This window comes from Atractosteus spatula, chromosome 6, assembly GCF_055471065.1.
Source record: "Atractosteus spatula isolate fAtrSpa1 chromosome 6, fAtrSpa1.hap1, whole genome shotgun sequence".
NCBI lineage: Eukaryota > Metazoa > Chordata > Actinopteri > Semionotiformes > Lepisosteidae > Atractosteus > Atractosteus spatula.
This window is the reverse complement of record NC_142711.1, coordinates 58779520-58793550: the sequence shown is the minus strand read 5'-3', so window position 1 is coordinate 58793550 and position 14031 is coordinate 58779520. Positions and strand designations below refer to the sequence as shown.

The following is a 14031-nucleotide window of genomic DNA, read 5'->3' as shown; positions in this document are numbered from 1 at the left end:
CAAAACCATAACAATAAAAAAGACCCGTCTCACACTTATTTTCCTAGAATAGGAAATCAGGATTAGCACAAAATAAGACTTATTGTTGAGGTATCAAAATAGTTTTTAGTTAATTATAAATACTAGAGGAACAACACCCGAATATGTTGTGAACTGCTTCTGATTTTGAGCACTTGTACAGGGGCAAGGTTTGGACCTGGGTTAGGGTGAGAGTAAGGTTGGATATTATGTATGCAATCATCACCAATACAATACATACAATATTTAGCTATTACTCATGTGGTATCCCTTTCGAATGCATGCCACTATTCTAACATAGTACTGCATTATCTACTCCTAGTCACTATAGCCTCTGGGTCACTTGCATAGTAATGATTTATTGAAAAGATAAACCTAGATTGCTCACCTCTTTGCAAATGTACAGTAACACTAATTAGTTTTAGCATATAGCCCAAATAGTGACTTATGGCATTGGTCGAATGACTAACCAGCATGTAGGCTGACCCTTTGAAATAATTGGTAAGTTTTGAACAGTAATGAACATGATTGTAGTAGGGGTTCATGTATCTGGCACTGTCAAGGCTTCCACCTTGTTTAGTTTCACTTCAACTACTAGTAACACTGAGGATAACCTTACACATTAACCTTGCACAAACCCCAGGATGTTACAGTTATCTAGAAGATGGTGTTATATCAGATGCTATTGCTTGGGCCATTAATTTCTGACGTATTTTACAAAAAGCTTTGCTTTTTCTTTCTTCCATCAACCAACATCAAGATCACAGCTGCCCTCTTCAGCTGACAGTTTTAGATGGCAAAGCCTTTGGGACAAGGATGTGTACTTATCATCTCATACTGCTGATCTTCTCTAGCAGTCTCCATTCATACAGACACATAACACATAAACACAGTTTGTGCTTATAAAGTTAATTGGCTACTCAAACAACAGTATCATAAAAGCCATGCTTGAAGTAACAACATCTGGTGCAAATATCATCATGAAAGGAGGCGACATTAAACTGAGTTCCTCAATGCTAAGTGTTTCAAAATCCCATGACACTGTAAGAGTGTGGGCGTTAACTCTGGCGTCCTGGCAAAAGTACATTCTGGGATTTGATCTGCCAAAAATCCCCCCTTGGTAAAAATGGACAAGCAATTTCTTACTTCTTTGCTCAATACTTCCAAAGCTCAACAAGTGTAAGAGTATGACAAATTCCAGATTTAGTTGAGCAAGATTCTAAAATGATATTGAACATTTGTAGAATTGTGACTGTACTGAAATTTAAAATAATCTAAATGGAGCATGCGTATCTATGAATTGTTAGTCTAACTGAACTTTTAATTTTAATAAAATATATTTTATATCACAGATAAAATGAAAAAAAGATCCATACTGCACAGACATCCATACCGCAAAGCCTTAAATTATTTAAAAAGCTCTTTCATTAATTACATGAAAAATTAACCTTTCATTAATTCTGTGTCTGTAATAATAAAGTATAACTTAAAATAGAAGCAAAGGAGGTTGATAAAATCTTACGTATACAAAAAGCATAGTTGGGGAGGTATGATAAACATGTACTGTATTTGGGTTAGAAAGTTTTTATTTTTATATATCAGCATTGCATCAAATTTGATATCTCCTTTTATTGATTAATTTAATTGATTGTCATGAACCTGACAATTAAATATAGCAATGAAGTCTTTTAAAACTTTTTTCATTATGTTTATTTACGTTTAGTAACAAATATTTATTATACTTAAGAAAAAACTTGAATACATGTTTATGTTAATGTTTCAGATAGCACATTGCTCATTTTACACAATGAAAATGTAAAGGCTTCATACTTGCATAAAGTACATTTAAATGTAAAGCATCACAATATATGTATAACACATTAGGAAATGAGAGCTTTAAAGTCTAGCAGGTTTTACAATTTAAGATACCACAGTGCCACCTAAAAGTATTCATTAAATTCTTTTACCATTGAAAGGATGATACAGGACATTTAGACGTATAAAGATACATACGTTTTTCCTGATCATGTAAAAAATTTAATGTTTGACAAATGACATACTGATTATTATTTATCATAAACACAATCACAAATTGCAACCCATGCGGGTCCGCATTCACTTACTGTACAGTACATTTCTCATTTATATCTGCTTACTCCTAACAATTGCAATTTCTTTTGCGTCCACAAGAGGGAGTACACTACTTCTCTCACATCCAAAATCAAGTAGAAAAATACATTTCAAACATTAACAATGCTAAATATATGTATAGTTTTAAAGTAATGAACCGATCAAGTTTCATTAAAGATGATGTCAAACGAATTCAAGTGCAAATTGTGTTATTGTTTCTTGCTTTTTATAAGTAAACCTTTTGAAAAGCACCTGGTTCATTAGACGATGACATTAATGGTAATGTTTTTAACATTAACCTATGATTGAAAACGGCTTAGACAATTGCTTCCACTGTGTTACACTCATTACAGTTTTTAATATATACAGCAGCTTAAATGTGAACTATGATATGGACTGTATTAATATTCCTTAGAGATTTTTTTAACAGTGCATTTTTCGTTCAGCAGTGCTCTTGCGCACTGAAAGAAACTTGTTTCGTGGGTTAAGGTGGATTTCTGTGTCCGTTTTTGAGGAATCAGACAGGTGTCTACTTTTATAAAAACTTCTCGTAGTTGTTGCATGATAGTTTCGTAGTTGCTGAAAAAAACCCAACATGGGACATTTCTGTAGTAAACTCTATACGTTACACACGCTTTTTTTAAAAAAAGCGCACATTAAGTTCCGCTTCTTAGAAATTCGGTGATAGGACCTCATTAAACCCCGTGAGGCTGAAATCTACTTTTTTGTTGCAGTTCACTCGTAGATATATGTATTACCCTTAAAATGTGTTCATGCATGAGGGTGGTGTGGTTAGATGGGTCACACGGCCTCTCGTTTGTAACCGTCTTTCTCTTGTCGTTAACACCTAGGATGGTTTCTTCACCATTAGTCAAACACAAGTAACAGTACAATCAACAAGTCAAGGAAAAGGTGGCTATTGGGAATTCCATTTAAAAACGCAAAGTATTGTTTTTCGATTACGTCTTACAGTTATAGAAAGGATGGATGTAAACAGAAAAAGAAGTGGTGTTCGGATTTCACCTATTAATTATTTGGATTTCTATTTAAATCAGTTTCTTAATCCGAAGTAGAGGAAACCATGAAAAAAAAGCCAACTTTTTTTAGCCAACTGAAATATGGGGCAACCCGCCTTTCTCCAGTCACCATTCTTCACAACCAGAGAACATTTCTTTTTTCTGTCAAAAGTAATTTGCAGCAAAATTTTATTAAGTCATTGGCTCAAGACTAATGTTCCGGCACATTTCATGTAACACAACTTTATTACCCAGATTATAAAGACTTAGTCTGCAGAGTTTACTTTCTAAATATGCAAAAAAAAATGATACTGTACACAGTCTGTTACAAGTGATATCAGGTAGGTCTGAAGTCTTAAAATGTAGGTGGCACACTTTATTCTTTTGTCGGCGCAAAAAAGTAGTTTTTTCTAAACCCTGAAAGCATACTGCTATCGATATATTTGTTCAATATTACACATTTGCTGTGTTCACTGCATGGTAAGTGATTTGTTAGAACCCTTCAACCTCTAAACGTGAAACATTAAAAATCCTCAAACCATGTTATCCGTATATTGCTCGTTTTTGGTAAATTATAATTTAGGTAGGACATCACATTTAACATATATCAGATTTTTAATTGATAACATTATCGTTTTTTAATCCCATTTAGGTCGCATTGTGCGTTTCACGTCTTTTCAATTTGAATTAGTGATCTATTATAACTGTAGACATATAGTCATCAAATGACACAAGTTACTTTAAGTGTTTACAGTATACAAATAAAATACTTTTACTGTGGACTATAATTAATATTTGCTGTTTTCAATATAATTTAATCTTTACTGAATAGGATGAACCAACGATCATTTCTGAAATGCCCTATTATTCTAAAAATGCGTAGACTTAAAAAGATTAAATTTAATACATACACCCATTTCATACTTAATTCTTATAAATGTAGGATGTATGCTAAAAAGCTGTATCGTATGGTCAGACAGTGTTAAGGAATAGGCTGGATTCTCCGAAACATGACGGGTAATCTCCGACCGGCCACCCAGATACAGTATTTCTCTGTATTTCAGTGTAGTACACTGTATTTTCCCCTCCCACTGACACAAATAGACGACAGGTGAAAAAGTTACACTCATACTGAGAGTTAGGTTTGGTACTTAACTCTCACCGCGACAGCCTTTTCTTCTGACAGACCTACAGTACTATAAATGCCCCGTGCCAGTAGTTGCAAGATGTCTAAGTAGGAATATGAGGTGTCCATCAGTTGGCCAAGATTCTGGAGGTACACCTAGTTTCCAGTCAACCAAGCAAACAAGCCTACATAACGATCAGTCGTGTTGGACACAGTAGAATGCCCACATTAACTGTTCTGGATACAAACGGATCGAAAGCTACAGTATGTCTCTTCATCCACTTCCACCACAACAAAGAACTGCATTAACTCTAGCTAAAATATGGATTTTATTGCAGTAGCCATGGGTTTCATTCATGAAAATGATGTCACCAAGCCCTGTTCTTTTTTTCCCTAAAGATTGGATAGCCGCCTCATTCCTATTAGAAAGAGTTCTAATCTGCTTCGAAGCTGTAGGTCTCCATTATTAACTGAACACCATTAGCATACTTATAAAAACTAAGTTCAGAAATGAATTCCGAGTGGCCTTTCCCCCGTGTTCAGGGTGACTGCAGCACAGTAACGCATTGTAGTCGCTGCTCGCCACCAATTCCACAGACAGGCACCCACCCGATAGCATACAAAACTGCTGTAGTATATCCTTCGATCGGTAGTTTAATGTAGTTACAGCTATCACTACTCGTCTACAAGCGTACCATCTAGGTTAATATAATATTAACGTGAAAGTTAGTAAGTAAATATATAGTTGTATAGCTTACTCAGTGAATAATGCACGTTTGCGGAATGCTAACATATGTCTTGAGAAACCCTTAGCAATTAACTCTAGAATGCTAACTTTCCTAGATGTTATCAGCTTATCTGTAGGTTACCACATTCATCTGTCCACATGTTTACATTTTAACGTAGTGTAAAATAACTAGTAGCAGGCTTGAAAAAGTCCCCGTCAGTTTTAATGTTGGACCAGTTTATTCCTAATGTATTACTTTATACGTTTTTATAATAGTGGTTTTACCATGCTTATCTTTGGTGGCCTAAATTGTGAGTTTATTAATGTTTTAACAATATTTACCTGATTATTACATATTGACAACAAATGAATGTTGCTGAAAGCAATCCACTGGGTAATTGTGAGAAATTTAAACGACAAACAATTAAGACGATTGGAAAACAACCGGATTGGGGGCATTTTGTCAACAGCACACTGCAAGGTTTCAAACAGTTATCTTAAAAAAAACTATAAAGAGGATGAAACTACGACGAAAGAGAACAAAATAAAGAAAAAAACTTGAATAAACTTCACATAATGTGTATTGTCAAATTTACGTAAAGTTCCTTTTATTGTTCCTGAATCAGGCATGTAGAAAACAGGTCCATAATTCATTTCTTTTGTTAATTTATAGAACTGTAGCCTTAATACCAGGGACCGTGATAGTATATAAATAACAGTGTCTTGAGATAACCTCGTGTTATTTTTCACTGTCTCAAATAGAAAGAAAAGTTAATATGAAAGCGCCCTTACCTTACACTCAAAACAGTTCAAATTCCTATAAGAAAAACGGTGACAAGTAAAGTGATGTGTATCCTTTCACTGCAGCAGTTACACTGAGCCTTTATCGAAAGCCTTGCAGTCTGCTCCCTAGCTGTCTCTCTGCATCACTTTTTAGCTCTGAAAAGCAGAAAGGCTGGAGCGGAGAGATCTGTGTTTCTGATTGGCTGCCATTCAGAGTCCCCGCAAAAAAAAGCACCCTCACACCGCGAAGTGCTGGTGATGGAGCTACAGAATTGAGAATGAGGAGGTCAGAGTCTGCGGAAAGGTTGGATATTCCAGTAAGACATTTCCATGTGAATACTGTGGGAGTTGGGGCAGAGGACAGTTTTGTACGAAAGACGTTCGTGTGACAGATATCCTCTCTGATGTTTGATCTCTGAAGGCAAATCCAGTCGGTTCTAATCTCTGCCGACTGATAATAAGAGGGCGATACGGTCGTCCAACTAGTAAATCATTTTTTTAATAAGGCGTAGCCATTGCCCCTACCCCCACCCCCCACTCACTAACAGAGGTGATTGATTAAATTTCAAGAACCATACTCGCACATTTCAATACTTACACGGATAGCATGTAGATTTGTGTTTCGTTTTGGGTGCATGCTTTTCTAGTTGCTCAGTTTAATATTACATTATTTAAGTTAGAAGCTGAGGTGCTCAGATTGGATTTTTTAATCAAAAATCGTTCTTGAATGTAATTAGGTTCTTCATACAAACATACAAAGTACGTTAATTACTTTAAAATAATTTACTAGAACATTTTGACTACCGCCTTCTCGGACTAATATGTGTTAAAGTTTGTTAAAAGAATGACAAATAAAAGTGAAATTACGCTCAGAGCATACCCTTGCCAGTGTGTGTATCCTACATACAGTATAATTATGTTGTATACTTAAATGTGTGGCTTTTTATTTATTTATTTAAGCTCTACCGAACTTTCTTTAATAAAAGGAAATCGTTGAAACGAAATAAATAATAACACCATGTGACTTTATTTAATGGATGGGCATGTGCATTCATTGTCTTTAGAAGAGCTCTCTGTGACTGTTCAGACTGGTGATTTATTTAAAATGATTATCTGTATAAATGATAAGGAAAGAAAGAAAAGATCACTTGTCCCTTCTTTATTTGTTTGTTCAGTTGCTGTTAACAGCCTAGTTATCTCAGAATCACAATCATTTCTCAAAGGATTGCATTAATTGGTTTCAGCAACTGACCACCTACAGTACTTTATTCCAGACACAACATTTTCATTTTTAGAAGTGCCTCCTATTTTTAGTTCTAAATTTACCCGTTTTCAAGTTTGGAACAGTAATTTGGGTTACCTTTGTAAACACTTCTATGATTCTGAAGATCCAGATAAAATCCTCTTTTAGTCCTCTGTGTAGATCATTAACTGGAGGTAACACACCATTACTAGCAGGCAAATGTCCGAATAAAAACACCTGTAGAAGCCAGCTGTCTATCAGATCTACAGTATATGCATTTAAGACATTTTCTATTGATACAGTAGGAGCGTCTTATACTGTTTATGTACTGTATGTAACAAACAGGTAAAACACACAACTGACTTTATTTAATGGATGTCCACGTACAATAATTTTATCATGTGCAGTACATATGTTTTCAAGAAATATTTCTGATAATTACACTCACTTTTGAGGTAACAGAAATTCTTTTCACAGGTTCACTGGTTACCCTCGCCCTGCTGAGGAGCCCTAAAAAGGTCAAAAGAGCTGTTCATGACTAATAACATTAAGTACACAGTATATGTGAAATGCAATTAAAAATACATTTGCACTGTTCTGCTTTCTAGCAGTGTGGAATAATGAGTGCTTATATTCAAATATCCAGTAATACATACTATACTGGATACTGAGAATAAAGAGAGGCATCACTAAGAGCTGCAACAAATTCACAAAGTTATTTTTAGGAAAATGACAAAATCTTTTTTGTAGCAGGTACATAGCACAGCAAAACTACCACATTGTCATCTCATGAGAAAACCTTTGTTACATGCGAAGCATGAGGACCTGTATTTTTCTAATGGAATGTTGTCACATCAGGATAGACAGCAAGTGAAGTTTTTAGGACTTGATCATTATAGCATAGTCAGGTTGCCATCAATTACTTCAAGTAGAGTTCAGTAATGACTAGTCAGTCTTGCCCAGACTATCACACTTAGATCTCCCTTTCAATTTGTCTGTTGTACACAGCAGTTAGCATTATGTTCTGCCTGTCTGCATCACACTCACTGATATCCATCCATAAGGGTGGTCTATAGAAAATCTGCTTGACTCATTCCTAAATTACACTCAGCACTACTGCTAGCAAGTGCACCTGAAGCGATGTAGTCCAGCCTCCAATATACTAATGGCACAAAGGTGTTGTTCTAATAAGCAAGGCATATTGGTTTCTTTGTTTTTGTTTCTTGATTTTCACCCGGCTTGACATTCAACAGATTAAATCACTTCATCACCTGTGTCCAATTCACTCTCTCATGAATGAGGTGATTTATTGCTTATGCAACAGTCAAAGTCACTCGAGTGTATTGCGGTCAGTCACAAATGATCAATTAATCAAAATGATGTATAAAACATTCTATCTATATTAAATCGCCTACGTAGTGCATTTTTCTAAAAACAAATGCATATAGTGATATGTTTCGTTGGATTCTCGGTATACATTGTATACATAAAAAGTAGCTAATATACTGTTCATGCAGCATGCTTATGCATTGTGTGGATGAGAAGAATAATCGTAGTCTGAAGAACTGCATGGAGCCCATCCCTGGACTAAATCTTATGTTAAGGAGTCCCAGAAAGGGAATATAATGGAAGAAATTGGCAAGGGCTGTTAGAGGATTGTTCTTACATTCTTAATGGTTTGTAGTGGTCATTAAAGTTATTATACCCTGGCCTTTTTTCTGTGGTTGCTCTGCAAGTGTGCCCCTATGTGAGATCTGTGAATAGCCAAGAAAGGTAGGAATGTGCTACGGTATTTGTTCTGCTCATTGCAGACACCACTTGGGGTGAGGCGTGATTGGTCTTCGACTACACACTATGTTGGGAAATAATTTGCTGAGGATGGTTTTTATGAACTTTCTTCCATATTTATAGCAGATTGTCGAGGCTCACTTTCCACATTTCACTGAATAAACAGTTATGTGTCCATTTGGATTTAAATAATGGTTTAAAACCATTCAACGTGATTGACAGACACACAATTAGGATTTTTACGGATGCTTCCATTGTTCAACTTTTAATAGTCTACACAGAGTGGTTTTACAAGTGCTGTTAAGTCAACTCAGCGCTGTGTTTCCTGTCTCACTTTATTGTTTGGCTAGTGATGCATGCTTCAAATTGCCTATCAAGAACCTTTTTATATTTCTTTTCATACTGCTGTCCTAACATGTTTATCATTTTAAATAAATTCTGTACAAATTTGCAAAAAAAAAAACTGTTGAGAAAACTACAGCAATTTATATATTGTATTTTTACAGTATCTGCAGTACATATACCGACACCTGAAGAAGGCTTCACAGCCAAAACATTGTGTTTCTTTTCTTCTCTTTTCAGCATGGAAGAAACCTTTACTTGTTCATATGCAGTACATATTTAACATTTATAGTGGAAAAAATACATTTCTCGACAAGATAGGACTGTAGCATGTTTTTTCCAAGTTGTATATATTACAAAATCATAAAAATAAAAAATCTTCTATTCAAATATTTCTGACAATATTTCTGCTCAAAAAGATGAATTATGGTTATTATTAAGATGATGATATTATTTAAATTGTTTTGTATGTATCCCACAAGGGGCAAATGTGTGATGACATACAGATTATTAGAACTGGGAGATGTTAAAATAGTATTATTTTTATACTCAGGTGAGGTTGTGAAAAGGACATTCCTTCATTACCAAGTATCCAGATAAGATAAGACACAGTAGTTAACTATTCTAAGGACAGAAAGATTTTTTTTATATAAGGATATGATAAAAAGAAAAAATGAATTTCTATATCCCAGAACCAGTAAAATAGAGGGGAAACTGAACATTTTAAAATGATTGATGGGGTCAATTTAATCTTTATCTTATTGTAGATTAATATGTGCAGTGCTGGGGAAAGGTATGTGAACTCCCAATTTCAATCTGAGTTTGGGTTGTCATGGCTTATATAATGTTCAGTAACTTTGTGAGTTTGGTCTTCAACATTTAATACAGGTTAGGGGAAAAATGTCATGGCAAAACCAAGAGATTTTAGGGGACGTTTGGTGCAATATCCATTACTGTCAGATAGAATGGGTCATCCCACTAATATCTCCTGAAGAGCTACAGGTACCTGAACTTTCATTCAGGCAGTCAAAGAAAACACTAGAGTAATATCTCTCTGTGTGTAATGTCAGTGTTAATGCCTCAATCATGAGGAAAAGACTGAGTACTTTTCATGGGAAGATAGCTAGAAGATGCTCTCTATAAACATCGCTTCCCATCTCAAGTTCCAAAACAATAGACAGATGATCCACAAGACTGCTGGAAATATGTTCTTTGAAAAGACAAATCGAAAGTTAAATCTTGTTGAAACTTATTGTGTGGCAAAAAACAAACACTGCCTGGTATCAAATGATTCTCATCCCACCATCAGGCATCGTAGTAGGACGGAGTCTCATGAAGGTTTGCCATTCTTGGTGTATCATGAATTTGTTGTTGTGTCAGCATATTCTAAAGGAGAATGTCCAGCTATCGATTCGTTAGCTGAAGCCAAATCAAAAATGGGACAGGAAGAAAGACAATGCAGCAACATTCAAGCAGATCTACAACAGAATGGCTGAATAGGAATACATTTTTCTGTTTTTTGCGTGGTCAAGACTTAAACGTACTGCAATGCTTGATGCGAGATGCTCTTATCTCGGCTTTTATCAAAATGTCATGGACTTCAAACTGTTCTGTAAGGAAGAGTGGGCCAAAAATACTTAACGGCCAATGTGAGAGACTGGAAAACAGTTACAGGAAATGTCTAGTTGAAATAATTCCTGCTCACTCTGGTACTACCAGTTACTGAGTCTAAGGGTAGCACCACAGTGGTCTAATCTAATCTGTTTCTTTGTGTTATATGTTTAATTAGGTTATCTTAATTTTTTATTAAGACGTTCATGAAGATTAATTACATTATAGTTGTAAAATATACGAGAATACGGACCAGCCTAAAGGGGGTTCACGAACGTTTACGTTTTTATTTGAAGTCTCTGTATCCAGACTTGATGAAATTGATTAATTTCTTTAAAATGGCAAATAACCTTCTATAACTTATCTTACGTGAAGATAGTTTCTTCTATCTTATGAGATTAACTTTTTAATACCAACTGGAAGTGAGGCTTAGTTTCCTGCAGTACTTTACCTTTCCTTTGAGAGACTGTAAAATTGTTAAGTGGTACTACAGAAAAGGAACGTCAATGATTCTGTAAATTAATCTGTCTGCATCACTTACCTCTACTCCAAGAAGTAAGACCAATCTTGCAGTAGAGTACTCATACAAGGTCACATTTACTTTTGTGTCATTTTCACTTAACACGTATTGGCTGTATAGTGTTCAAATGCAAACCAAAATCTTAGTATACACATAAGAAACATATCACCTATAAATGTTGATTGGTTACTGGATACTTTAAAGAAATCACAGACTTAGGGTTGAATTGGGGACAATTCAAGAACTAGATAATCTTTTCACAATTATTTTTATAGATATCAGCTACAGTTAATTATCTGAAATGTAATATAATTATTGTGAGGTAATGTAATTGATTTTGGGTGTTTCCTATTTGTAAGGACTGTCCAAGTCTATTTAAAAGTAATTTAATCACTCACTTTTCACTCACTTTAATGAAGACTTTATGGTTGATAGTGGTACGGTATGTCTTTCAGTAAAATACTCATCCATTTTTCCACAAAGCTATTTTTCCATACAAATCTGAATATAAAATTCTTAAATGTTTTTTATTTTTTTTAAATAATTGCATATGGTTAAATGAAATATTTCTTTTAAGTTAAATATTTACATTAGCAACTCATTTGCTTAAACACATGAAAACGTTATCAATGTACCTGTGTTTTAAAAGCAAAATGTTCAGTATACTGCATAGAACAAACTGCATAAATGGATTCACAACAGAAAACAATGCATCCTTTAGTGAGAATTCCCCACAAAGGACATATGTTGGTTTCAAGATCACTAAAGCTGTGTAATTATGGTATCTGAAGTCAGGGAAAGCTTTGAGAGGACAGATGTGAACTTTGTTGTGTGTGATGAAAAGTAAGTACACCCCCTTAAGATTTTATGGTTTGACATATTTGACCTTTGCGTAGTTCTCAACAAGTCGTAATAGTAGATAAAACTAACCTCCTTTGACAAACAACACACAGAAATTATATTATTTCATTATTTAAAAAAATCAGCCAGGATTTAATATCTTTGTGTGGAAAAGTAAGTGCTTCCTTAGTTCTACGATCTAATTATCTAGCATCAGGTGCAGATCACCAGAAATCATCACAATTAGAAATAATGCTGTTCTTGCCATTATACGTTATTTATTATGTTCTGATTAATTTTCAACATTGTAAATGTTATACTTATTTATTAAAATTTTAAATATGAATGTGGATGCAATCCTGCCTGGAAAGAACTATGGCTTTCTTTGTTAATACTTAAAAAAAATTACACATTTGAATCCAGGTTGATTCAATATCAAATCAATATCAATATCAATAAACAAATATTCCTGTGGTGTATCTTGTGGGTTAATAAGTTCCTACTGGTTTCCCCTTTCATATCTCTAGGATTCATATTACAGTGGAAGCTTATCTGCTTCTGCACTGTATTGATTAAGTGGGCACGCCAGCGTTTTCAATCTTTATATTGCAGTTTCCTTACAAACTTCAAAGGGGCTAGCAATCTCCTAAATGGAGATTAAAATTCATTATATTGCCCTGAATGGAATGTACATTATAACCTTTATATTTCTCTTTTGTGGGTGACACTACTACAACTGCATTATGTACATATTTTTACTTGCACTTTGACTTGGCATAAAACATACACAATATTTATGCATAAATATACAGTATCAATAAAGTCTAAATGGCTGCTGTAGCATATTATAAAGTTCTGAAACAATAAAAACATGACAGTCTAGGTTTTATATCAACAGTTCATTGGTCACATTCGTAAAGTTATTTACATTTTAAATGATGAGTAGGCTGTAAGTTATAGATTTGTTGATTGAGTAGAATTGTTTGTTGGGATCACAACTAATCTCAAATCAAGAAATGTGAGAGATAGCAACATGGACCCCATTGAGCAAAGCTGGGTTGCAATTGGCAAGATTGAAAGTGGTTCAGGTGGGGAGCTGCGTCAGCATGCGTAGGCTGCAAAGGAACAAGTAATAGGTTTATTCCATGCTGAAAAAAAGAAGAAAGAGAACACAACGTTTCGGCCGTGGAGCCTTCTTCAGGTGTGAGAGAGACAGGGCAGTAGGCAGAGGTAAAGTAGCAGGAGAACAAAGGTTGGGAGGGAGGAGGAGTGAGAGGTGGGAGCAGGGGACAGAAAGAGAGGCCAATCAAGAGGTGTGAAGTCAGAATGGGTGCAGAGAGGTGTGAAATGAAACTTCCAATGAATGGAGAAAATTTAAAAGAACAGTAGTCTGTCGTTAAGGGAAGGGAGAAGGTGTGATCCTAGCTGCAGAATAATTTTAGTTTCGGTGGTCTTTCTGATGTATGAGTTCGGAAAACCGTCTTTGAGAACACAGACGGAGAGATTAGAGTGGTCGTGGCCGTCAGAGGTGAAATGAGAAACAATGGGCTTGGAGAGATCTTTAATCTTTACAGCCCTGACGTGTTCTCTGAAACGGTCTCCGAGTCTCCTTCCTGTTTCTCCAATGTAGATGGCTGGGCATTTACTGCAAGAGATACAGTAAATAAGGTTGCTGGAGGTACAAGATGCTGTCTGGGTGATCCGGAATTGTCCTGAGGGGCCTTGAAAGTGGTTTGTCTGTGACAGAGCAGGCCAAGAAAATGATGTTCTGCTTTAACAATTAGCACACTAGTCCAGAGAAACAAGGAAAACAGCTCTGTGGAGGACAGGGTACATGGCAGAGGGTTCGGTACACTGTCATAGCCATCTGATTCGGCTTCAAAATCA

The 14031-nt window shown here is 35.3% G+C and overlaps 1 protein-coding gene across 1 annotated transcript in view; it reads right to left on the bottom strand.

The window, feature by feature from the left end:
* Positions 1–5897, bottom strand: part of LOC148833087 (cadherin-10-like) — a 47124-nt gene extending 41227 nt beyond the window's left edge. Inside the window, exon 1 of the mRNA XM_088919362.1 lies at positions 5810–5897. The gene's annotated coding sequence lies outside the window, so the exon portion shown is untranslated. The remainder of the gene's footprint in view (positions 1–5809) is intronic.
* Between the last annotated feature and the right edge of the window lie 8134 nt (positions 5898–14031).